Here is a 27,888-nt window from a genome sequence, read left to right as displayed (position 1 = left end):
GATTGCATCAGCAGATAACCTGGCAGATCCTTTCACTAAGGCCCTTCCAGCAAAAGCTTTCGATCGGCATGTAGAGGTGATGGGAATCAGATGTATGGCAGCAGATATGACAACTTAGCCATTAGTATAAGTGGGAGATTGTTAGAGTGTATACTGAAAGCCTAAACTTTTGTAGACATTTATTTTGAAAAAAGAATCACATTTGGTCAAATTATCTACATTTGTTTGTAGTTGTTCAATTAATTTATATTGTAGATAACATAGTATGTGGTGTCAAATACAGAAGATAATGTTATCAGTACCTTATAAATTATAAACAGTAGCTCACGACCAAGATGGAAAGGAACAAACCATTGGAAGGTCGTAGTGTAATTAGGTATTTGTTTATCTTAACTATATAATTACAATAGTACACTTAGAGTGTATTGAGTAGGACCATTAGAGGTCGTTTCTTTTATACTAACTTTATAAAGGAACAAAGACCTCAGTTATTATGGAAGTGTGTGCTCTTAATCCTAATATAATAACAAGCACATATATTTGATATTTATTTCTTTAATTTATCAATGGGTGAGATTTAGTTTGATAAATCAATTAGCCCGATAAGTTGGAAAATGATATCACTTATAATGTGTGTTGTGGATTATAAAAGAAAACTATGTCCTAGAAATCTAGGTTGAGAATGTCCCCAAGAGGAGCTCATAAGGATTGTCATGTTAAACCCTGCAGGTGGACTTAGTCCGACATGACGATAAGGTTGAGTGGTACTACTCATGAACTAAGATATTAATTAAATGAGTTGTCAGTAACTCACTTAATTAGTGGACATTTGACATCTTAAACACAGGGAGACTAACACACTCATAATAAGAAGGAGCCCAAAAATATAATTTGGGATTGGTGCGGTAGTTCAATAATAGTTCTCTAGTGGAATGAATTATTATTGATAAAATTAAGTTGTGTGTTCGGGGCGAACACGGATGCTTAATTTTATCGGAGACCAAAACCAATTTCTCCCTATCGTAGCCTCTTAGTTATAGAGTACTAAACCCACCTTCATACCCATGATGTAGGGGCGATGCTAGCTTGGAGGACCAAGCTAGGGTCGGCCGCCTGGTCCATGGGTGGCTTAGCAGACCCAAGCTTAGGTGGCCGGACCTATTAAAAAAGAAAAGAATTTTAATTTTAAAATTTTCTTATGTTGAAGATATAATTTAAAAGAGAGATTAAAAATTAAAATATCTCTTTTATAAGTTTCTACAAAAGATTAAGAAAAGAGATTAAATCTCTTTCCTTATTTGCAGATTGAAAGGATATTTTATTTTTATTCTTTGTAAATTATTCATATGTTGAAAAATTAAAATTATAGAAATTTCTTTTTATCAACAATGAAGGGATTTTATAGGGAAATTTTATTTTTTAAAATTTTCGGAAACAAATAAGGAATTTTAATTGGTTGATTGAAAATTGCCTTATTTGCTCTTCCATGAGGTGGCCGGCCATGACATGGGTGATTAGGAAATTTTATTTAATTTTTCTTAATTAATTCATGTCAAGGAAAGTTAAGGAAATTTTATTGTAATTAAATTTCCTTATTTTCCAAAGCTAAGGATTATAAAAGAGGGGGTTTGGGTGCCTTCAAGGTGTACAACCTCTATTCAATTTTCTCCCTCTTTTCTTCATTGGTGTGGCCGACCCCTTCAAGTTCTCTCCTCTCCTTGGTGTGGCCAAACCTCTCATCTTCCTTGGAGATCAAGTGGTGGCCATATTTTAGCTTGGAGAAGAAGGAGAGAAAGCTTGCATCCCTTGGAGCTTGGTTGGTAGAAAAAGATCTTCATCTTTTGGAAGCTTTGTGCTTGGCCAAAACTTGAACGAAGAAGAAGGAGGTGCTAGGTGGTTCTCCACTTGGAAGATCGTTGCCCACACAACGTCCGAGATTAGAAGAGGAATACGGTAGAAGATCAAAAGGTCATTATCTACTAAGAATGGTATAACTAATATTGTTTTCCGCATCATGTTAGTTTTTTTTCCATGTAAAAATACCAAATACAAGAAACATGCGATTCTAGTTTTTCAAATTAGTTTTTGAAATTGTGTTCTTTTGTTTTTTTTTCTTGTGATTTGATTGTTCGTAGAGGTTAACCTAGGGTTACTATGGGAAGGTTAAATATTTAATTTCCTTAAAAGGCTTTGTCTAGACGGTGGTGGTTGCTCCCATATCCAAGATGGCCATGTGCCTCGCCATGCAGTCCTGGAAGTCAATTTTGGAAATAAATATTTAATTATCTTCGTGACGTAGGTGATTTGGATCGAACGTGTTAAGTTCCGCAGGAGATTAAAGTCTAAACCTAAAAGAACAAATAAATTAAACTTAAGATCAAACGTGTTAAGTTCCGCAGGCGATTCAAGTTTAATTTAAAAGAACACATGGTAGCTAGGAAAAGGTTCAGATCTTTGTATAAAATTTTTGTACAGTGGAACCTTTAGGTTTTTCGAGTAGCAACCAACACCGACAACCTTCTACAAATAATGGACAATTGAGGAATAATATTTGGTATTTCATTTACATTGAATAACCTTACAAAGAAACCAAAACTCCTAGAACATCCCTTATCATTGCCCATATTCTTGTTTCATATTCTTTTATTTCTATCTTACCTTTCATAGTTGCACTTTGCTTTTATGAATCAATTGATTAGTTGTTTAGCTAATTCATGTTGAGATATCTTTAGTGCTTATACCAGTGCTTGTGGATACGATATCTTTTATTATTACTTATGACATTTCCGTACACTTGCGGAACATCAACAAGTTTTTGGCGCTATTGCCGGGGACTGTGCTATAACATTAGAGATTATCAATTGAGTTAGACTAAACATAACTTTTCTTTTCTTTTCATTTGCATAGTAGAATCTAATTTTTAGAATTCTGTTTTCATAACTTTTTCTTGTATTCTTTTCTACTTCTTGCTTGTTGCAATTCTAATTCTACACTTTTAATTTTCTAACATTCTAATCTAATTTTTCTCTGTTTTTCTTATCTTTGATTCAGTTTCGTTCTTCTTTCTTTTTCTTTTGAACAACTATTATTTTGCAATCTTGTTCTTGTGTATGTGAAGATCTAACTTCGCAGGAGAACTTCTTCCTCTAGACCCTGAGATAGACAGAACATTTCATAGAAGAAAAATTCTGCAAAGACATTTAGAAGAACAAGAACATTCTATCATGGCTAATAGACAACTAAAGGATTATGCAGCACTTTACGCTAGGGGTTTTTGATCTAGTATTTCAAGACCTTCATGTTGGTCCCCTTGGGTGTTTTGATGTGATCAACCAAGTTGGTTAGGTCCTGCTGTGTTTGATCCATGTGTCTGAGTGTGTAGGAGCTTAGGAGCGCAGGAAGTCGAGCCGAAAATGCAGCTAGCGTGAAGGACGACACAGGAAGGGAGCCGACGGGCTCGGTGCGTCCGAAGGACGAGAGAGCTGTGGAAGAGTACACCGGTGAGCGAGAAGAACGTGTGCGACGTTCGAGGGATGTTAAGCCGGGGAGGAAGACTGCCCGAGGAGAAGGCCGGGAATTAGTTTCGGGTGAGCCCTATTCTGGTTGGACGAAATCACCCAAAAGAACGGAGCGTCGAAAGATGAAGAAAGCAAGCTGGAATTTGAACTGCCAGCTTGGAGGCGCCTCCATCAGGCTTGGAGGCGCCTCCAGCTTGAAGGCGCCTTCAGCCTTGTTGAATGCGCCTTCAACAGGTCAAACTGACCGTTTCGAGTGCGGATAAAGTTTTATCTGCTCACCTTTTGGAGGCGCCTTAGACCCTCGAGATCAGATTTCCAGAGGCTATTTAAAGGCCCCTGGAGCTAGGAATTGAAAACAACTCAAGTAATCAATTGTGTAGGCATTCCTAGCAATAGTTCTAAGCTTCCAAAGTGTAAAAGGCTTCTCCGCCTTCAGTAAAGGAGATTCTTTTTAGTAAGCTTCTCATTGCCCTGGATTAACAACCTCCTTGGTTGTAACAAGGTTAAATTCCTGTTTCTTTTCTATTTACTGCTTTATTACTTTACTGCTTTATTTACTATTGCACTAATTGAGTTGAAAGCACGAGGAGGGTATAGTTTATTTTTGTTTTCAGCAATTCACCCCCCTCTTGCCGGCCTCCGCTGCACCTACAATTGGTATCAAAGCCTGATCGCCTCAGAAGAACTAACCGCCAACTGAAGCACTACGATCAAGACGATGGCCGAAGCGAACATCCATCCCCCGAAGTTCGACGGAGACTTCGCCACATGGAAGCGCAAAATGGAGGTATTTTTTAAAACTGAATTTGACATTCTTTTAATAATGAAATATGGCTATGCAGTTCCGAAAGATAAGGAGGAAAACACCTGGATGAAAAAGGAACAAGCCGATTTCGTCACCAACGGGAAAGCTGAGTTCCACCTACTCAGCGTTCTGCCGCCTCAGGAGGTAAATCGGATTGGAAGCTAGGACTCCGCGAAAGATCTCTGGGAAAAATTCCTGGAGCTTCACGAAGGTACCTCCGAAGCAAAGCTAGCGAGGCGCGACATTCTCCGGACCCAATTGATGAACCTCCGGATGAACCAAGGCGAGAAGGTAGCGCAACTCCAAGCGAGGATCAAAGAGCTGATAACTCAACTCAACAACCTTGGAGAAGAAGTAACGAACTGTAACGACCACCCTTCTTACTACTACTACTACTCTCTAAGAGTGACCGTTACTTAACTACTAACTTTACTTAACCGGTATAATTAAAAACCACGAGGAATCTCTACCGAAAAATTTCGGCAGAGTCTCCCCTGTACCGATGACTAAATCATCAATACAAACAAACTATACTCAGCCACAGGCGGCTGGAACATATATCTTCACAACCACGCAGTATAATATCACAAATAAAAGAAGGAAACTACCCTAATAATAGCAAACAAAAATATCACTCCATCAATAGAACCCAACTACAAATGCGGAATAAACTTAATTACAATCTTGACTCATAATAGCATTTAAAGAAAACTAAAGAACTCTAAATAGAAAAATCTTAACAATCCCTTAGCAAACTCTTGATCTCCCCATAGTCCAGCCATCACACACCTTCATCACCACCACCTTGTCGCCTTCCTTGCTAAATCTTTTCCTTTCCTTTATCTGCAGTAGGAGGAAGTGCAGTCTATAAGCATAAAGCTTAGTGAGCGCTATCTACTCACAAAAACTCGATATGCATGTATATAAATAAAAACATGCTAAAACTGAATGCTAACATGTAAAGCTACTCATGCTCATAAATAGCAAAGGAATCATACTATCTGAAATACTAAATATGTATAGCTAATCATGCTTATAATCCAATGAAGGAATCATACTAACTGAAATACTAACATGTATAGCTAATCATGCTCATAATCCAATAAAGGAATCATACTAACCGAAATACTAAAAATGTATAGCTATTCATGCTCAAAATCCAATAAAGGAATCATACTAACTGAAATACTAAACATGTATAGCTGATCATGCTCATAAACCAATAAAACTATAACTGCATGCTGAGAGCAAATAAAGCTAAACATGCTGAATAATCTAATAGCAAGAAACAAATAAAACTACTACTGCATGCTTCAAATAACAAGAAACTAAACTTTCTAATTCTAAACATATTTGAAGCTTGTTTCATTTGTTTCAAAACTTATACTTTAATACTTTAAAATAATAATCAACTTCTCTTGGGCCCGGCATTGTACCACTTTGCGCGCATTCTTAGTAAGAATCGAGGTAGCAAATCCCGAAACTACTAAGATACTTCTAGGCCTTGTGCCTAGGGGCATCTTGGAGCCCATCCCTTGGACCTTGTGTCCGGTACATGCCCTTTAAAAGTAAAATACTTATTATCTTAATTACTTCTTCTTTAAATGCCTAGGCATTTTAATAAGCACCTTGTGTGCCAAAAATCCCTAAAGTCTTGACTTTGGGATCTACTTAAGGCCTTGGCCTTTTTCTTTCTTTTCTTTATCTTTCTTATAATTGTTAATACTTCTAACAGAATACTTGTTTAAAGAGAAACTGAAATGTTTAAGCAAATTCTATCTTTGAAATGCTTAAACCAAAAAGACTGCCTACTATGCTAATAAAATTCTGCATATTAAGCTTAATAAAAATCTGTCCTAAAATTGAAGTTCTGCATGCAATACTTATCAAAATCTGCAAGCAATGCTTATGAAAATCTGCTTATTAAAAATCTGCATACTATACTTATATAAATCTACATGCTATACTTATAAAAATATGCTTATTAAAAGTCTGCATACTATACTCAACAAATCTGCTCATGCACATCTATTAGCAAAGGAAAAGAAATCTACTCATGCTCGAATATTAGAAAAATGGTAAACTGATCATGCTTAATTATTAGCAAATGGAAAATTTCTCATGCTTTACTAACAGCAAGTAAAACTAACTACATGCTCCAAAATTTAATCAAGCTATCTTATGTTCATGGCTTATTAAAGTAGCAAATGAAACTAAGGATAAATCTACTCATGCTTCACTCAAAACCTGTTCAAAAACCCAATAGCAGTAACGTTAGCAAGGAAGAAGGAAATCCAATTGAAAGTATTCTTAAGCCTGATCAATTGTATAACAACAGTAACCCACAAAATGGCAACATACCTCATGCTCACTGTAAGCAACAACCCGAACTGAAACCAAGCAATGATAATGAACCAAACTACATGCTTAAAAGAAATTTATCTAAACCATTCTATGTTCATTGCTTAGCACAAAAATCCGAACTTGCAGGGCACTGTATAAACTGAACATGCCAAACAAGGTGACAAACAGGAATTTTAGTCAAGAAAAACAAACTAAATTACTACTTTCTTCCCTTGTTATTCATGGTAGTTAATTCAAAACACAAAATCCTTGCTCTGTTTGAAACTAAAGAGATCTAAACCACATACTTAACCCATTCTATATTTTTCCTTCCCTTCTTTGAAGTACACGGCAGTAAGTAAAATCCCTAAACATGCTTCACAGTAAAACTCGAACAAACAAGGAAACACCAAACGAATCGGAACTACTCCTACTGCAGGTGAGAAGCAACTCACCTCTGCTCTTGGACTTACAACCGAAGAAACGCTTCTAAGGTTCGGATAACTGGAGGAACTTCTTGGATTGAACCCTTGGCCGGCCACCGAGATGAAGCCCTAGCTCGTTCTTCAATTCCGCCCGAGAGGAGCCGGCGCCGCGCACGCGTGAGGAAGAAAAGAGGTAGAAATTAGGTCACGGAAATCAAGCCCTAAGTTCTCCCTTTATAACTCCAATATTTCTATTATCAACTATCCTTTAAATTATTTCCGTTCTTTCCCTAATTAACATAACTCACATGGGTTGGTTTCATGGCTTTTGCTTAAGCGCATGCAGTTCGAGTCTCCACGTAACTATTTTTCTTCCTATTTATTCTCTATTCACTAACTACTGCTTAAATATTATTCACTCCATATAAGGTTAACAAAAGTGTGTATCTCAGCTGGTTGGGCTTGCTTTGGTCATTGACCAGGTCGTCGAACCTCGCTTTCAACAATTTTGTCAAAGTTCTTTCTTTTGTAAACATACTAAACGATCTCCAAAAATATACTTAAAAAAATTCTAGAATATTTTAAAAGTATTTCCAAATATTTTTATGGACTTTTCGAACTTGAAATAGGGACGTTACAATTCCCATACCTTATAAAAGTTCATCCTCGAACTTAGAATAGTTGTGGATATTTCATCTCCTCATATCCTCCCGCCCCAAGTGACTTCCTGCTGGTTACCTGCACGCTTCACTAGTGGTACTTCTTTGCTTCTTAGTCTCTTGACTCCTGCTCACTATCTATCGTGCTCACTTCATAACTAAGATCCTCTTGGATCTCAGACGACCGAGGCTCAATCACTTGGCTAGGGTCATGGAGGCACTTTAACATGGAGACATGAAACACATTGTGTATTGTTGACATGTCTTGTGGTAAGTCTAGCTTGTAAGCTACCTTCCCAATCCTATGTAATCGGTAATCGTGTATAGCGAGGACTTAATTTTCCTTCTTGCCAAATCTCATCACTCCTCTTAGGAGCAACTTTGAGAAAGATGAATCCCCTACTTGGAATTCAAGTGGCCTCTGACGTGTGTCAAGATAACTCTTCTCGCGCTCCGCGTCTCCCTGTCTGATTTTCCGACTGAGCGCAGGGTTTCTTCTATCACGTCAATGCCCACCTCCACTTCCATTTCTTCTTTTCCCACGCCTTGCCAACATATAAGTGATCCGTCGCCATACAATGCCTCATATTGCCATCTTGATAGTAGCCAGATAGCTATTGTTGTAGGCAACCACGCCATAACTGTATACTTGCACTCAAGCGAAAATCTAGTGCACAAGCCCAGCATATCTTCTAGGATCCGATTTACTCGCCTCTCCCGCTCCATCGGCCGAGGATGGAAGGTCAGCTGAACTTGAGTTTGGTGCCTAGTGCGGCCTCACACACTCCCAAAGTGAGGGTGAAGCCCATCTCTATCGCACAATAGATTTGGGAACTCCATGAAGTCGATCACTTCCTTAACATATAATCTGTCAATTGCATAGAGTGGGACACCTTGATGGTTAGAAAATGGGCGATTTCAATCTATCCACTATTACCCATATTGCATCATATCCATTCGTAGTTCTTGGGAGACATAAGTCCATAGAGATGTCTTCCACTTCCACTCTGTATATGAAGAGGTCAGAACTCCTCATTGTCTCCTGTTCTTGACCTCTCTACATATATATCGTGCGTGCTTCATTTAGCTACATCTTTTGAGTCCGACCACCGAATCTCTTTCACGTCTTGAGACATCTTGGTAGAACCAGATGCATGGAATAAGGTGTACTATGAGCTTTTTCTAAAATTTTCTTTCTTAGCTCTTCATCATTGGACACAAAGGCTCCCCGATAAAGAATTCCACATTCGATATTCAAACTCAATTTTCTTCTTTACCATCCTTGCTTGATCTCGGATATCCGGATCTTCACTTTCTCAGATATTCTCAAGGTAGACTCTCTGGAGTTGTCCATAAATACCCATTCCAAAGTCGACAACTCCTTCGCGCAGGTAGGGCTAATGATGACAAAGACATCAAGGATGCACTGGATTTTCTGCTTAGTACATCTGCCACTTTGTTAGCTTTTCCTGGGTGTATCACTTTCTATCACTTCCAACTGATAATACCCAGAGCACAGGTCTATTTTAGAGAACACTATTACCCTTTTTAGCTGATCATATAGATCATCTATTCTGGAATGAGGGTATTTGTCCCTAACTGCTACTTTGCTCAGTGCTCTAAAATCTATGCACATTAGCATGGATTCGTCTTTCTCCTTAACGAACAACTCTGGAGCTCCCCGAGGTGAATGACTAGGGCGGATGAAACCCTTGTCAAGTAGCTCCTGATATTGTTCTTGTTGTTGGTTGCTACTCGGAAAGCCTATAGGTTCCACTGTACAAAAATTTTGTACAAAGATCTGAACCTTTTCCTAGCTACCATGTGTTCTTTTAAATTAAATTTTGGATCTCCTGCGGAACTTAACACGTTTGATCCAAAACTTAATCTTTGTTCTTTTAGGTTTTGACTTGGATCTCCGCGGAACTTAACACGCTCGACCTAAGTCTCCTTAAGTTATTAATTCCATTAAATATTAATTTCCAAAAGGTTCCAGGACTGCGTGGCAGGCACATGGCCTTCTTGGATATGGGAGCAACCACCACCGACTAGACAAAACCTTTAATAGAAAGCTAATATTTAATTTCCAAAAATAACTTTAGGTTAACCAAAGAGAACAATCAAATCACAAGGAAAAGAAAGAAACAAAGAACACAACTTCGAAAAACATATTCGAAATTCTAGAACGTAAGCCTCTTGTATTTGGTATTATTTCCATAAATAACTAGCATGATGCGGAAATAGAAATTACTAGTTATACCTTGTAGAAAAACCTCTTGATCTTCTACCTATTCCTCTTCTAACCTCGGACGTTGTGTGGGCAACGATCTTCCAAGATGAGAAACCACCAACCACCTTCTTCTCCTCCAAGCAAGGTTCGGCCACAAAAGAAAAGCTTCACCAAGGAGAAAACCAAAATACTAACCAAGCTTTCTCTCCTTCTTCTTCTTCTTCTCCGAGTAGTATCCGCCACCACAAGAACTCCAAGGGAGAGGGAGAGGTTCGGCCACCACAAGAGGAAGAGAAGGAGATGATGGCCGCCACACCAAGGAACAAAAGAGGGAGAGGAATAATAGATGTTGTTGTCTTGTGAAGGCACCTCACCCCTTCTTTTATATTCCTTGGCCTAGGTAAATTAGGAAATTTAAATTTTCCTTAATTTCCTTGACATGATTTAATTGAGAAAAATAAAATAATATTTCCCAAATTAAACAATGATGGCCGGCCAAATCAATAGGAAGCAAATTGGACAAGTTTCAATCAACAATTAAAACTTTCCTTATTTGTTTCCGATTTTAAAAAATAAAATTTCTTTAAAAATCTCTTCGTAGTTAATAAAAGGAAATATCTATAATTTTAATTTTATTAACATGTGAATAATTTTAAAGAGAAAATAAAACATCTCTCCAATCTACAAATAAGGAAAGAGATCTAATCTCTTTCATCTTTGTAAATCTTTTACAAGAGATATTTTAATTTTAATTATCTTTTAAATTAAATCTTCCACATAATAATAAACATTAAAATTAAATTTTTAATTAATTAATTATGGCCCCTACTAGCTTGGGTTCAAGCTAGGGCGCCACCTAAACTCTTAGCCAAGGCCGCCCTAGCTAGCTTGATCCCAAGCTACGCTCCCTTTAGGTGGGTATAGAAGGTGGGTATATGTGGTATAGTACTCTATAAATAAGAGGCTACGAGAGGGAATTGGTTTTGGTCTCCGATAAAATTAAGCATCCCATGAACACACAACTTAATTTTATCAATAATTCATTCCACTAGAGAACTATCATTGAACTACCGCACCAATCCCAAATTACATTTTGGGCTCCTTCTTATTATGAGTGTGTTAGTCTCCGTGTTTAAGATATCGAATGTCCACTAATTAAGTGAGTTATTGACAACTCATTTAATTAATATCTAAGTCCAAGAGTAGTACCACTCAACTTTATTATCATGTCGGACTAAGTCCACCGCAAGGTTTAACATGACAATCTTTATGAGCTCCTCTGGGGACATTATCAACCTAGTATCTCTAGGACACGCTTCCTTCTATAATCAACAACACACTATAAGTGATATCATTTCCCAATTTATCGGCTTATTGATTCATCGAACTAAATCTCACCCATTGATAAATTAAAGAAATAAATATCAAATATGTGCTTGTTATTATATTAGGATTAAGAGCACACACTTCCATAATAACCGAGGTCTTTGTTCCTTTATAAAGTCGTTATAAAAGAAACGACCTCAAATGGTCCTACTCAATACACTCTGAGTGTACTAGTGTAATTATATAGTCAAGATAAACTAATACCTAATTACACTACGACCTTCTAATGGTTTGTTCCTTTCCATTCTGTCGTGAGTTCTGTTTATAATTTATAAGGATCGATAACATCATCTTCCGTATGTGACACCACATACTATGTTATCTACAATATAAATTAAATGAACAACTACAAACAAATGTAGATAATTAGACCAATGTGATTCTTTATTCATAATGAATGTTTACAAAGCTTAGGCTTTCAGTATACACTCAACAATCTCCCACTTATACTAATGACTAAGTCGCCATATCTTCTACCATACATCGATTCTCATTCCTCCACATGCCGATCGAAAGCTCACGAAGGCCCTTAGTGAAAGGATCCAAAGTTATCTCCGATGATGCAATCTTGGCGATGACAATCCTCGCTTCACAATATCTCGTATCGTGGTACTTGCGCTCTATATGTTTACTTGCCTTATGAGCTCGTGGTTCCTTCAGTTTACAGCTGCACCGCTATTATCACAATAAATTGTGATGATTTTGGGCAAACCAGAATCACATCTAAGTCCATTAGAAAGTTCCTAAGCCATACCGCTTCTTTTCAGAGGCTGCCACATACTCGACTTCCATGGTTGAGTCCGAAATTTCCGCTTAACACTCCTCCATGAAATGGCTCCACCTCTAAAGTAAACATAGCCCGATGTAGACTTATTATCCCTATCGATTGACGTGTAACCCGCGTGCGCTTAAACTAGCATATAATCTCTAGTCCTTCTCGTACTTTAATATATGCTTTACCGCATCCAATGTCCTTGTCCAGGTTACTCTGATCTTCCGACCATGCCCACGGCAAAACAGATATCGTGTCTCGTACATAGCATTGCATACATTAGGCTTCCCACATTAAGCATAAGGCGCCATGTCCTCTATCTCTCTTCGATGTCTTTGGAGACATCTCTTTAGATAGAACTACTCCATGTCTAAAGGTAAGAAACCTTTCGAAGTCCTGCATGCTAAAACAAGCATGGGATCAGACACAACATTCTTTTCTTACGATCCCTTATAACTTTGATCCCAAGAATGTGCACAATCTCCTAAGTCCTTCATATCAAATTGTTTGGACAACCATACCCTTACGCCTGATAATACCTTGACATTGTTGCCAATTAACAAAATATCATCTATAGTACAAGAAATACCACCACGTTTCCTTACATTCTTGTATACACAAGATTCATCCGGACTTTGAATAAATCCATATGATCGATTACTTCATTAAATCGGATGTTCCAAGACCTTGAAGTTTGCTTTCATCCATAAATGACCAATTGAGCTTGCACACTAGATGCTCTTTCCTTTTTAATGAACCTCTGCATATGGATGTTCTCTTCAAGACTTCCATTAAGGAAAGTCTGTCTTGACATCCATTTGCCAAATCTCATAATCCATATGAGCAGAATGGATAAGAGTATCCGGATAGACTTAAGCATGGCTACCGGTGAAAAGGTCTCATAATCGATTCCTCTTTTGAGTGTACCCTTTTGCAACAAGCCTAGCTTTGAAGGTTTCTAGTCCCTCTTTTCCTTTTGTAGATCCACTTTCATCCAGCGGCTTTTACCATCGGTGGTTCTCTGACTCGGACCTTATTAGAGTACATAGACTCTATTTGTAATCATCGCTTGCCAAGATGCCGTTGCATCATCTTGGAGTGCTTCGTCATATATACGATCGGGTTGTTCATGTTTACCCGGATCAAGTCCAAGACTCTCCCAAAAACATGAATCTCTCAGGCCTCACAACCTCCCATTACGATGCACGCATGTCCGTTGTATCATGTGTGACACGTTGCGCCTCTTGTGGTACTTCATCTTGTCTTTGGTTAGTAGTAGACATGTCCTCTAAGTTCTTCTAAAACGACTTTACTACTGGGCTTGTGATCCATTATATAGTCTTCTTCTAAAACTGGGCATTGGTGCTAACAATGACCTTCTGGTCTTTAGGACTATAAAATAAACCACCTTTCGCTCTTGAGATATCCTACAAACACGCGAACTTCTGTACGAGATTCTAACTTATCAAGATCTTGTTATGTGCCGGACTACCCCAAATCCGAATATGTCTTAGACCGGGTTTTCTCCCATTCCACAATTCTATGGGAGTAGAAGAAACTGATTTAGAAGGTACTAAGTTCGGAATGTGCTTGTTTCTAGAGCATATCCCCAAACGAATTTGGATTTCGAATAACTCATCATCGATCTAACCATCTCCATAAGAGTCCTATTCCTTCGCTCGCTACACCATTCGGGGTGTTCCAGGTGCAGACAATTGGGATTGAATCTCACCTCGATAAGTAATTCCTAAACTCTCCTAAGAGGTATTCGCCACCACGATCAGATCGTAGTGTCTTGATACTTTTACCTAATCGTTTCTCCACATCAGCCTTGTATTCTTTGAACTTGTCAAAGCATTCGGACTTGTGGCGCATTAGGTAAATGTATCCATATCTTGAATAATCGTCTATGAAAGAGACAAAATATTCAAAACCTCCTCTTGCCCGGACAGACATAGGACCACACAAATCAGAGTGAACCAACTTCTTTGTCTCTATACCCCTTGGCCTTGAACGGCCTCTTGGTCATTTTACCTTCTAAGCAAGATTCACAAGTTGGAAAATTTTCCAACTCTAATGAACTCAAAAGTCCATCGGCTATAAGCCTCTGAATCCTACTTAAATTAATATGACCAAGTCTTAGATGCCAAAGATATGCTTGGTTCATTTCAAGGTTCTTTTCTCTTATTAGAATTAGAAGATGAGTTATAAATTTTCATGTTTTGCTTTGTGGAAGAAATTGGATTTAAAATATACAAATTGCCAACTAATGCACCGTAACAGATAATCACTTTATTTCTTTTAATAACTACATCGTATCTGAAAGAAACTAAATATCCATCTAAAAACAGTTTAGAAACTGAAATTAAATTCTTTCTAAAACTGGGTACATAAAGACAATTTCTTAAAATCAAATTTCTATTTCTACTAAAAGACAAGTAGACGCCTCCCATCGCAACTGCCACCTTAGTAGCATTGCCCATGACGTAATTCCCCCTTCAGATAGTCGTCGTTTTCCTGAACCCCTTTGTTTTGTTCTACGAGGACACGCTTCGCCAATGTCCACTCGCTGTAGAGATGAAGCACTCGAGATTTATTCACTTTCTTTGTGAACAGCTTGTTTCTTCTTCTTCTTTCCTTAGAAGTAGAACCATTTTCAAAGATAGTGAATTTGAGCATTGTGACTAAATAACTCTCGCTTCACTTGAAGTTCTCAAGAGTTCCCTAATGAATAAATCCTTTATTCATATTATAGTTCAGTGAATCTGCTCAAAACTTAGGTAGGGTTTGGAGGATCATATCGATCCGGGTTTCCATCAATTTCTCCTCCAAGGATCTGAATCTCGGATAAGCCATCATCTTTAGGATATGATCCCATATGGGAGTACCCTGCATGGTGGCTGTCATTATCTTTCTCATGGCTTCTTGCCTAGAAGCCCTATCCTGATGACCAAAGAGTTCCTTGAGATTGTTCATGATATCATAGGTCGTTGGTAAATCTTGATCGATGTTGCAATACATTTGACATTGAAGCCAAATGTAACACCGCGCCATCTCATCCGCTTACCCATTTCCTATGATATTCAATCTCCTCTTGGGTAGATTCACCAATGAGTGCATCGCAGCAATACAAGATAAATTTATAGCTTTCAAGTAAGAACAATGTCCGTGTTTCTTTTCCAATCTATGTAGTTAGGTCCAGAAGTCTATTTTGTTGAAGTATGATGGACAGTGGTTGAAAGACATCCTAAGAATCACAAATAACTTTTGGTCGAACTCTAAATTTAGAATAATATTGATTCCTCAAACAATACTATTTTAAATTAACCAACACCTCATAACATCGTGAATTTTGTATGCCACGTTAGTGTGGACAAATTCAACATTTGTAAAAGGAGGGTTTAACCCATTAATTTTATTATCTTGTCAACCTAACTTTTGACAAATAAAATTAATAGTTGGTATTATTTGTCACACAACATAGTGACTCGTAGGGGGAGGATACTATTAGATGTGTCTAAGTGTACACCATTACTTGACACTAAGTCCATTAATAAGATTATGCCCTTCCGCTTGGAGGGAAGATCACACGCCTAATTAACTTCCTAGTCATCCAAAATGGAAGTCTGCTCTAGTGATCCGCAACAAGCTCATCCGCTATGGAGGAAGGCACTTGAGCAGAGCCAAGCACTTGTTTGCATCACTTACAAACCAAAGAATGGAGACCATGGATTTACTTAAAATCCCTCCCACTTAGTTATTTATAAATGAGGAATTTTAACTATGCTAGCCTACTAAACTAACATACACACACAGTACAATATAAAAGCAATAAATAGAAAATCTAATTTTCAACTATTATGGCTTTTATCTTTAATTGTCCTCCGTGTGTTGTCATCCAAAGCTGCTGCCATATTTGGCCACCGCCACCGGGTCTAACTGTCGCATCCATCTTGCTCCGAGTTCCGCTGCGCCTCTGGTCCTTAGAAGGTTCCACGCCTTGCAAGATTCGATCCACGACATAAATAGAATTTTACATTTTGATCCTATATTCCATAAAAGGAATGTACATGTATCTAGATCAAAAATAAAATCCTAATAAAACTAAATACAGCTCCTGCTGTATTTTAATACAATCATGCACACACAAATAAATTGCCCTTGACATGTCCAAGGGTCCAATCACACACATAATTAATTAAAAGCCATAATAGTTGGATCATGCATCCACAAAGTTAGCACATCCTACTATTATCCTGCCTAAATTATGTATGACATGTGCATAATTAAACTAAATACCAAATACACAGAGGCAAAACCCTAGCTCTGATACCAAATGTTGGTTGCTACTCGGAAAGCCTATAGGTTCCACTGTACAAAAATTTTGTACAAAGATCTGAACCTTTTCCTAGCTACCATGTGTTCTTTTAAATTAAATTTTGGATCTCCTGCGGAACTTAACACGTTTGATCCAAAACTTAATCTATTTGTTCTTTTAGGTTTTGACTTGGATCTCCTGCGGAACTTAACACGTTCGACCCAAGTCTCCTTAAGTTATTAATTCCATTAAATATTAATTTCCATAAAAGGTTCCCAGTACTGACGTGGTGAGGCACATGGCCTTCTTGGATATGGGAGCAACCACCACCGACTAGACAAAACCTTTAATAGAAAGCTAATATTTAATTTCCTAAAATAACTTTAGGTTAACCAAAGAGAACAATCAAATCACAAGGAAAAGAAAGAAACAAAAGAACACAACTTCGAAAAAACATATTCGAAATTCTAGAACGTAAGCCTCTTGTATTTGGTATTATTTCCATAAATAACTAGCATGATGCGGAAATAGAAATTACTAGTTATACCTTGTAGAAAAACCTCTTGATCTTCTACCGTATTCCTCTTCTAACCTCGGACGTTGTGTGGGCAACGATCTTCCAAGATGAGAAACCACCAACCACCTTCTTCTCCTCCAAGCAAGGTTCGGCCACAAAAGAAAAGCTTCACCAAGGAGAAAAATCAAAATACTAACCAAGCTCCAAGAGATGCTAGCTTTCTTTCCTTCTTCTTCTTCTTCTCCACCACAAGAACTCCAAGGGAGAGGGAGAGGTTCGGCCACCACAAGAGGAAGAGAAGGAGATGATGGCCGGCCACACCAAGGAACAAAAGAGGGAGAGGAATAATAGATGTTGTTGTCTTGTGAAGGCACCCTCACCCCTTCTTTTATATTCCTTGGCCTAGGTAAATTAGGAAATTTAATTACAATAAATTTTCCTTAATTTCCTTGACATGATTTAATTGAGAAAAATAAAATAATATTTCCCAAATTAAACAATGATGGCCGGCCAAATCAATAGGAAGCAAATTGGACAAGTTTCAATCAACAATTAAAACTTTCCTTATTTGTTTCCGGAAATTTTAAAAAATAAAATTTCTTTAAAAATCTCTTCGTAGTTAATAAAAGGAAATATCTATAATTTTAATTTTATTAACATGTGAATAATTTTAAAGAGAAAATAAAACATCTCTCCAATCTACAAATAAGGAAAGAGATCTAATCTCTTTCTTTAATCTTTTGTAAATCTTTTACAAGAGAGATATTTTAATTTTAATTCTCTTTTAAATTAAATCTTCCACATAATAATAAACATTAAAATTAAATTTTCTTTTTAATTAATTATGGCCGGCCCTACTTTGGTTCAAGCTAGGGCCGCCACCTTAAACCCAGCTTAGGCCGGCCCTAGCTTGGATCCCAAGCTAGCTTGGCCGCCCCTTTAGGTGGGTATAGAAGGTGGGTATGTGGGTATAGTACTTATAAATAAGAGGCTACGATAGGGACCAGAGGAGGAATTGGTTTTGGTCTCCGATAAAATTAAGCATCCCATGTTCGCCCGAATACACAACTTAATTTTATCAATGATAATTCATTCCACTAGAGAACTATCATTGAACTACCGCACCAATCCCAAATTACATTTTTGGGCTCCTTCTTATTATGAGTGTGTTAGTCTCCCTGTGTTTAAGATATCGAATGTCCACTAATTAAGTGAGTTACTGACAACTCATTTAATTAATATCTAAGTCCAAGAGTAGTACCACTCAACTTTATTATCATGTCGGACTAAGTCTACCTGCAGGGTTTAACATGACAATCTTTATGAGCTCCTCTTGGGGACATTATCAACCTAGTATCTCTAGGACACAGTTTCCTTCTATAATCAACAACACACACTATAAGTGATATCATTTCCCAATTTATCGGGCTTATTGATTCATCGAACTAAATCTCACCCATTGATAAATTAAAGAAATAAATATCAAATATATGTGCTTGTTATTATATTAGGATTAAGAGCACACACTTCCATAATAACCGAGGTCTTTGTTCCTTTATAAAGTCAGTATAAAAGAAACGACCTCAAATGGTCCTACTCAATACACTCTGAGTGTACTAGTGTAATTATATAGTCAAGATAAACTAATACCTAATTACACTACGACCTTCTAATGGTTTGTTCCTTTCCATTCTGGTCGTGAGTTCTTGTTTATAATTTATAAGGTACTGATAACATCATCTTCTGTATGTGACACCACATACTATGTTATCTACAATATAAATTAAATGAACAACTACAAACAAATGTAGATAATTAGACCAAATGTGATTCTTTATTCATAATGAATGTTTACAAAGCTTAGGCTTTCAGTATACACTCCAACACTTGTAACTCTTTTAGCTCTGCTAGAGACATTCGGTACGAAGCTTTTAAAATTGGACCGGTACCAGGAACCAATTCAATTTCAAACTCCACTTCTCTGTTGGGAGGTAGTCCAGATAGCTCTTCTGGAAATACCTTTGGATACTCACAGACTACCCGAACATCTTCCTGCTTGGGTCTTTCTTGTTATCTTTGTCCTTCTAGTTCTGATTACTTGACTGGGGTGTCTGTTTCCCCACAGTCTTGTCTTCTATCTTGACTGGCTTGTGTTGCGTTTGTTGAGCCTTGTTGCTGTTCAGATAGTGCTCACTAATGCCTTGCTGACCAGCTCTTCACCAATCTATGGTCGGTGAGTTTCACTACTCACATTAGGTGTTATTTCTGGTCTCAGCATTAGGAGCATTAGTCTGACTCGTTCTTTCACTGTACTTACTAACTCTAGGCAAAGGTGAGCTAGCCTGTTAAATCTTTTAACCGCTTCTGGCAGGTCACCTTGTCCGAATTCCATAAGCTCCTCATACTGCTTATTGGTGATCCGTTGACGAAGACTTCTTCAGAAACTCTGTTCGAATCAACCCACTCATCCGTTGATCGCTTCTTACTCTTAACTCGCTCCCACCACATACGAGCATCTCCAGATAGGCGAGAAAGAGGCACACTTGACCTTCTCGACCGCCACCAAGAAGCTTCATGGTGCTCTCCAAAGGTTCTTGAACCGAGCTTGCATCCCGTGGCTCACCGTGCTCGAGAAGCTCGTTTCAGCCAACACCGGATGAGGTTTGCTTTGTCTTAGGTGTTGTACTCAAGGCAACGATGGAACTTCGCCACCACCGGGTCTCCATGAATGGTTGGGGAGTGAGGAGCGACTGATTGGCCATTAGATTGGCAATCACTTGTCGCTACTTGTCTCAAGTTGAGCAACAACCGCAGAGAGAATAGACCTGTGGGTTCTGGCTCTTCGCTCTCCGAACTCGGTCCTCAATACGGTATGGGACGCCCTTCTTGCCATCAAGTCAGGCAGAGGAAAAGAAAACTTAAAATTATCACTATACTTTCTAGATATATCTTACTTATACATGATTCTTGACTTTCAACACCTATGAGTAGGTACTTCTAAACATTTCTCTATCCTTTCTAAACATACATATTTGTATATGAAGAAAGAAAACAGCAAAAACTCTTATCTTACTTAAGCACTTATAAGCAATCACTCTATACTGCAAATAATAATAAAGGAAAGCAATAAAGAAAGAACTTAAATACTTTCTTACTTGAAGACGGCAAGGATGATGCTGATGTGTGTGTGATGCTGGAGAATGGGAACTGCTCTGATACCAACTGTAACGACCACCCTTCTTACTACTACTACTATACTCTAAGAGTGACCGTTACTTAACTACTAACTCTACTTAACCGGTATAATTAAAAACCACGAGGAATCTCTATCGAAAAATTTCGCCAGAGTCTCCCCTGTACCGATGACTAAATCATCAATACAAACAAACTATACTCAGCCACAGGCGGCTGGAACATATATCTTCACAACCACGCAGTATAATATCACAAATAAAAGAAGGAAACTACCCTAATAATAGCAAACAACAATATCACTCCATCAATAGAACCCAACTACAAATGCGGAATAAACTTAATTACAATCTTGACTCATAATAGCATTTAAAGAAAACTAAAGAACTCTAAATAGAAAAGTCTTAACAATTCCTTAGCAAACTGTTGATCTCCCCATAGTCCAGCCATCACACACCTTCATCACCACCACCTTGTCGCCTTCCTTGCTAAATCTTTTCCTTTCCTTTATCTGCAGTAGGAGAAAGTGCAGTCTATAAGCATAAAGCTTAGTGAGCGCTATCTACTCACAAAAACTCGATATGCATGTATATAAATAAAAACATGCTAAAACTGAATGCTAACATGTAAAGCTACTTATGCTCATAAATAGCAAAGGAATCATACTATCTGAAATACTAAACATGTATAGCTAATCATGCTCATAATCCAATGAAGGAATCATACTAACTGAAATACTAACATGTATAGCTAATCATGCTCATAATCCAATAAAGGAATCATACTAACCGAAATACTAAACATGTATAGCTATTCATGCTCAAAATCCAATAAAGGAATTATACTAACTGAAATACTAAACATGCATAGCTGATCATGCTCATAAACCAATAAAACTATAACTGTAGGCTGAGAGCAAATAAAGCTAAACATGCTGAATAATCTAATAGCAAGAAACAAATAAAACTACTACTGCATGCTTCAAATAACAAGAAACTAAACTTTCTAATTCTAAACATATTTGAAGCTTGTTTCATTTGTTTCAAAACTTATACTTTAATACTTTAAAATAATAATCAACTTCTCTTGGGCTCGGCATTGTACCACTGCGCGCTTCTTAGTAAGAATCGAGGTAGCTAATCCGAAACTACTATAAGATACCTCGGCCTTGTGCCTAGGGGCATCTTAGAGCCCATCCCTTGGACCTTGTGTCCGGTACATGCCCTTTAAAAGTAAAATACTTATTATCTTAATTACTTCTTCTTTAAATGCCTTGGCATTTTAATAAGCACCTTGTGTGCCAAAAATCCCTAAAGTCTTGACTTTGGGATCTACTTAAGACCTTGGCCTTTTTCTTTCTTTTCTTTATCTTTCTTATACTTGTTAATACTTCTAACAGAATACTTGTTTAAAGAGAAACTGAAATGTTTAAGCAAATTCTATCTTTGAAATGCTTAAACCAAAAAAACTGCCTACTATGCTAATAAAATTCTGCATATTAAGCTTAATAAAAATCTGTCCTAAAATTGAAGTTCTGCATGCAATACTTATCAAAATCTGCAAGCAATGCTTATGAAAATCTGCTTATTAAAAATCTGCATACTATACTTATAAAAATCTACATGCTATACTTATAAAAATCTGCTTATTAAAAGTCTGCATACTATACTCAACAAATCTGCTCATGCACATCTATTAGCAAAGGAAAAGAAATCTGCTCATGCTCGAATATTAGCAAAATGGTAAACTAATCATGCTTAATTATTAGCAAATGGAAAATTTCTCATGCTTTACTAACAGCAAGTAAAACTAACTACATGCTCCAAAATTTAATCAAGCTATCTTATGTTCATGGCTTATTAAAGTAGCAAATGAAACTAAGGATAAATCTACTCATGCTTCACTCAAAACCTGTTCAAAAACCCAACAGCAGTAACGTTAGCAAGGAAGAAGGAAATCCAATTGAAAGTATTCTTAAGCCTGATCAATTTTATAACAACAGTAACCCACAAAATGGCAACATGCTCAAAATCCAGCCACCTCATGCTCACTGTAAGCAACTACCCGAACTGAAACCAAGCAATGACAATGAACCAAACTACATGCTTAAAAGAAATTTATCTAACCCATTCTATGTTCATTGCTTAGCACAAAAATCCGAACTTGCAGGGCACTGTATAAACCGAACATGCCAAACAAGGTGACAAACAGGAATTTTAGTCAAGAAAAACAAACTGAATTACTACTTTCTTCCCTTGTTATTCATGGTAGTTAATTCAAAACACAAAATCCTTGCTCTGTTTGAAACTAAAGAGATCTAAACCACATACTTAACCCATTCTATATTTTTCCTTCCCTTCTTTGAAGTACACGGCAGTAAGTAAAATCCCTAAACATGCTTCACAGTAAAACTCGAACAAACAAGGAAACACCAAACGAATCGGAACTACTCCTACTGCAGGTGAGAAGCAACTCACCTCGCTGTTCTTGGACTTACAACCGAAAAGGAAGACTCTAGGGTTCGGATAACTTGAATTTTTGGCTTCTTCTTGCGCCCACCGATCCTCCTCGACGATGGTGGTCGCACACGGTTGAGGACCCGCCGGAAAAAGCCCTTCGCCAGCGCCGAAGAGAGAGCCCTAGGAGGTGCTGCGTTTTTGCCCGAGCAGAAATCGGCGCCGTCGCGTGAGAAGAGAAAAGAGGTAGAAATTAGGTCACGGGAAATCAAGCCCTAAGTTCTCCCTTTATAACTCCAATATTTCTATTATCAACTATCCTTTAAATTATTTCCGTTCTTTCCCTAATTAACATAACTCGCTGGCACAGTTGGTTGGCTGCGTTTTGCTTAAAGCGCGGCTCGCAGGTTCGAGTCTCGGCTGCAACTATTTTTCTTCCTATTTATTCTCTATTCACTAACTACTGCTTAAATATTATTCACTCCATATAAAGTTAACAAAAGTGTGTATCTCAGCTGGTTGGGCCGGTTTTGCTTGGGTGAGTCCGACCCGAGGTCGTGGGGTCGAACCTCGCTTTCAACAATTTTTGTCAAAAGTTCTTTCTTTTTGTAAACATACTAAAAAAATTACGTAAAAATACTCTAAAAATTCCTAAAAATCTCTAGAATATTTTAAAAGTATTTCCAAATATTTTTATGGACTTTTAGAACTTGAAATAGGGAAAATTGGGTCGTTACACGAACCGGGACTCGATCCGGTACACGCTCAACGCTTTTCCGAGAACTTCCGATTGGGCCTCCTTAGTAGATGCATACTACATCTCTAAGGACTTAGAGGTAAGTACTTTAGAACAATTGTTTTCTACTTTTGAACTTCACGAATCTCGAGTTGCAGAGCCCAATGGAATGGAGAAGACCAGTCAGAACATTGCCTTAAAGGCAAAAATAAACGATTCTGACTCAGAAGCCTCGGTCGATGAATCCGAAGCGGCACTACTGGCAAGACGCTTTAATAATTTTTTTAATACTAATAAGTTTAGATCGCAGAGGCATCAACGAAAGAAAAGGACGATTCGTTGCTACAACTGCAACGAAGAAGGGCATATCAATGAGGACTGCCCAAAATTGAAGAGCAAACAGAAGGATAAGGAGCAAGAATCCAGCTCGACCCAAACACAACCTAAAGGCCACATGGGATGATTCGTCGTCCTCCGAATCAGAAGTCGAAGAATTCTCGGGGATAGCACTGATGGTCAACCATCAGCTAGAAGAAACGTCTAGCTCAGAAATGAGCATCGATGAAGGGGGAGGAACGTCAGAAGAAGAAAGCAGCAATGAAGGGGGAGCATCACCAGATCAGGTAAGTAAGGTACGCAATCTAACCCCGACTCAGTCTTTTAAAATTTTCAAGTCTCTGTCCAAAGAATTAGATCAATTAGAAAAAGTAAATAGTGAATTAAAATTGATCCTTGCAAAAGCATGTCCAGTAGAAATGTATGATAATTTAAAGTTAGAAAATGAAAAATTAAAAGTTGAAATTGAGAAATTGAAACATCATGATGCATGCTTAAATAAATTTCCTAAATTAAAATTAAGAATTTATGGAATATTAAATTGGTACATAAGAAAACACCAGGGTCAACATAGAAACGTGCCCAAAAATCATGTACCCCCCTAAGTTTTTGACCAACCCTGTAGGAAGGAACCTTTATTGGGTTCCAATATCTTTGCTAGTCTAAATTTCTCTGTTAGTTAAAAGCTTACAGTGAGAAAATTAAACATTAAAATTCTTTATGGAAGCTTTGTCTAAGGAAGTGGTTGTTGCTCCAATAACCAAGAAGGCCTAGTGCCTCGCCACGACCTGGAAGCTAAAATATTGAAAGAAAATATTTAATTAACTTTCTGAAAAAACATTAAACAAGAATTAAATAATGCTTTGAAAGTTTTTCAAATATTTTTGAAAAATTCTAAAAAATCGATTTTGACTTAGAAATTATTGTGAAAAAGTCATAGATTTTTTTTTAGAATTTTCTTTAAATCTCAGTTATTTTTACTAAGAATTATTTTTAAAAATTAATTTTTCCTTGGAAAATTCAAAAATTCATTTGACTTGAAATTTTTTTTGACTTAGAATTTTTTTTCAAAAATCTCATTCTTACTTAGAAATTTTTTTTCTGAGATATCATTTTTATTAAAGTTAAAAAAAATTTCTAAAATATTTTTTGAGTTATCTTAGAATTTTTTTTTTGCTAAAATTTTTTTTACCCTGTTTTTGCTGTGATCAAAGGGGGAGAGAAAGGTTACAAGTTAAGGGGGAGTTAGAGAGTTTAAAATTTTAATATTTTTCTAAATTGTGTTGCAATTTTATTTATTGCAAACTAATGCTTAATATGTGAGTTTAGTAATTTTCTTTTAAAATTACTTTTCTGTCTATTTTTAACCTAACTTGAACTTGAGTTGATGCACATCAAAAAGGGGCAGATTGTTGGTCCCCGTGGGTGTTTTGATGTGATCAACCAAGTTGGTTAGGTCCTGCTGTGTTTGATCCCTGTGTCTGAGTGTGCAGGAGCTTAGGAGCGCAGGAAGTCGAGTGGAAGACGCAGCTAGTGTGAAGGACGACACGTGAAGGGAGCCGACGGGCTCGGTGCGTCCGAAGGACGAGAGAGCTGCGGAAGAGTACACCAGTGGGCGAGAAGAACGTGTGCAGCGTTCGAGGGACGTTAAGCCGAGGAGGAAGACTGCTCGAGGAGAAGGCCGAGAATTGGGTTCGGGTGAGCCCTATTCCGGTTGGCCGAAATCACCCAAAAGAACGGAACATCGAAAGCCGAAGAAAGCAAGCTGGAATTTGAGCTGCCAGCTTGGAGGCGTCTCTAGCTTGAAGGCGCCTTCAGCCTTGTTGAAGACGCCTTCAACAGGTCAAACTGACCGTTTCGAGCTGCGGATAAAGTTTTATCCGCTCACCTCTTGGAGGCGCCTTGGACCCCTATTGGAGGCGCCTTGCACCCTCGAGAATAGATTTCCATAGGCTATTTAAAGGCCCCTGGAGCTAGGAATTGAAAACAACTCAAGCAATCAATTGTGTAGTCATTCCTAGCAATAGTTCTAAGCTTTCAAATTGTAAAAGGCTTCTCCGGCTTCAGTAAAGGAGATTTTTTTAGTGAGCTTCTCATTGCCCTGGATTAACAACCTCCTTGGTTGTAACCAGGTTAAATTCCTGTTTCTTTTCTGTTTACTGCTTTATTACTTTACTGCTTTATTTACTATTGCACTAATTGAGTTGAAAGCACGAGGAGGGTATAGTTTATTTTTGTTTTCAACAATTCACCCCCCTCTTGCCGGCCTCCGCTGCACCTACACTTCAGTTGAAGCAAACAATTTTGAGATCAAACCTACAATTATTTCTATGGTGCAACAAAATCAATTTGGTGGAGGATCACATGAAGACCTGAATCAACACTTGGAGGTCTTCTATGAGATATGCGGCACAATGAAAATGAATGGTGTTCCTTCTGAGGCAGTATGCTTATTATTATTTGGGTTTTCTTTGAGAGATAGAGCTAAGCAATGGTTAAACTCTTTGGATCTAAATAACATCACCACATGGGAGCAATGTGAGCAACAATTTCCTGACAAATTCTATCCTCCAAGTAAAATGGCTCATATGAGGAATCTTATTGCAAGTTTCAAACAAGCTGACTCAGAATCTCTATTTGAAGCTTGGGATAGATATAATAGTAAGCTCAGATAATGCCCACACCATGGTTTTGAGAGTATTACATACATTTTATAATGGCATCAATTATCATACAAAGGTGTCCCTTGATTCAGCTGCTGGAGGGGCACTTATGAACAAGAGCTTGGATGAAGCCGAAGAGATAATTGAAAGTGTAGCACAAAATCACCATCAATGGGCTAATGAAAAGAAGTAGCGGCTATTCTTGTGTGAACCCAACAACAAAAGCATCAGGGAAATTTGATGTTGATGTAATTACTTTATTGGCTGCAAAACTGGATGCTCTTACAAAGAGATTTAAAAACATGGGAGTTATTCCAAGTACGATCAATGCCATTGTTTCTTCTTGTGAAGTATGTGGAAGTTCTGAACATTCTAATGACTCATGTCCATTGGGGGCTTTCACTGCACAAATTAATCAATTGGAACAATGTGATGCAATCATGAGTTTTAATCAAAGGCAGAACAACCCATACTCAAATACATACAACCCTGGGTGGAAAAGTCATCCTAATTTTTCTTATAGAAATAATCCAGATCAAGGACCATCTATGGGGTCAAGACTTAATTTTCAATCTGGGCAACAGAATTTTCAGCAACAATCTTCTCAAGGCTTTCCTATGTCTAAAATTGAGAAGATGTTTGAAGAAATTATCTCTAATCAGAATGAAATGAAGCAGGACATTTTGAAGCTTACTCAGAGAATGGATAATTCTGATAGACATCAAAAGATTCAAGATAGCCAGATTGCCCAATTAGCTTCCTCATCTTCTAGAGCACCAGGACAACTACCTGGTAAACCAGATGTTAATCCTATGGAGCATTGTAATATAATTGAACTTAGAAGCGGACGGACCTTGGGAGATCCCCATGTGACTGCTCCAAAAGGGATACAAACTGAAGAAGAGCTCTCTCCTCCAATGCCAAATCAGATTCAAGATGATGAGGAGAGTACCACTAAGGTTGAAGAGACTCTTCCACTTAACCAACAAAGTAGAGTTGTCCCTTTTCCTCAAAGACTTGTAATGCTCAAGAAGGATGAAGAGTTTGGCAAATTCTTGGAGAAAGTTAAAGAGATATGTGTTGAAGTGCCTCATATTGATTCTATCTTACAAATGCCCAAGTTTTCCAAATTCTTGAAGGACATCTTGTTGAGCAAAAGACGAAGAGGAGACATAGAGACCATAGCACTTATGGTGGAATGTAGTGCTCTTTTTGAGAAAAACACTTCCCCAAAGTTGAAGGATCCATAAAGCTTCTATATTCCTTGCAATATAGGAACTGAATTTATTGAGAAAGTTTTTTGTGATTTTGAGGAAAGTGTTAGCCTCATTCCTTATTCTATTTGTAATAAATTAGGTCTCAAAAACTTTAAACTTACTACTATGGTACTACAACTTGCTGATCATTCCTGCAGGTACCCTTTGAGTATCGTAGAAGATGTGATAGTAGAAGTAGGTGGGAGTATAATTGCTACAGACTTTGTTGTGCTAGACATGGAGGAGGATCCAAAAATCCCTATCATATTGGGAAGA

Source organism: Zingiber officinale, chromosome 11B, assembly GCF_018446385.1.
Source record: "Zingiber officinale cultivar Zhangliang chromosome 11B, Zo_v1.1, whole genome shotgun sequence".
Classification (NCBI taxonomy): Eukaryota; Viridiplantae; Streptophyta; class Magnoliopsida; order Zingiberales; family Zingiberaceae; genus Zingiber; species Zingiber officinale.
Note: the sequence above shows the minus strand (reverse complement) of the source record.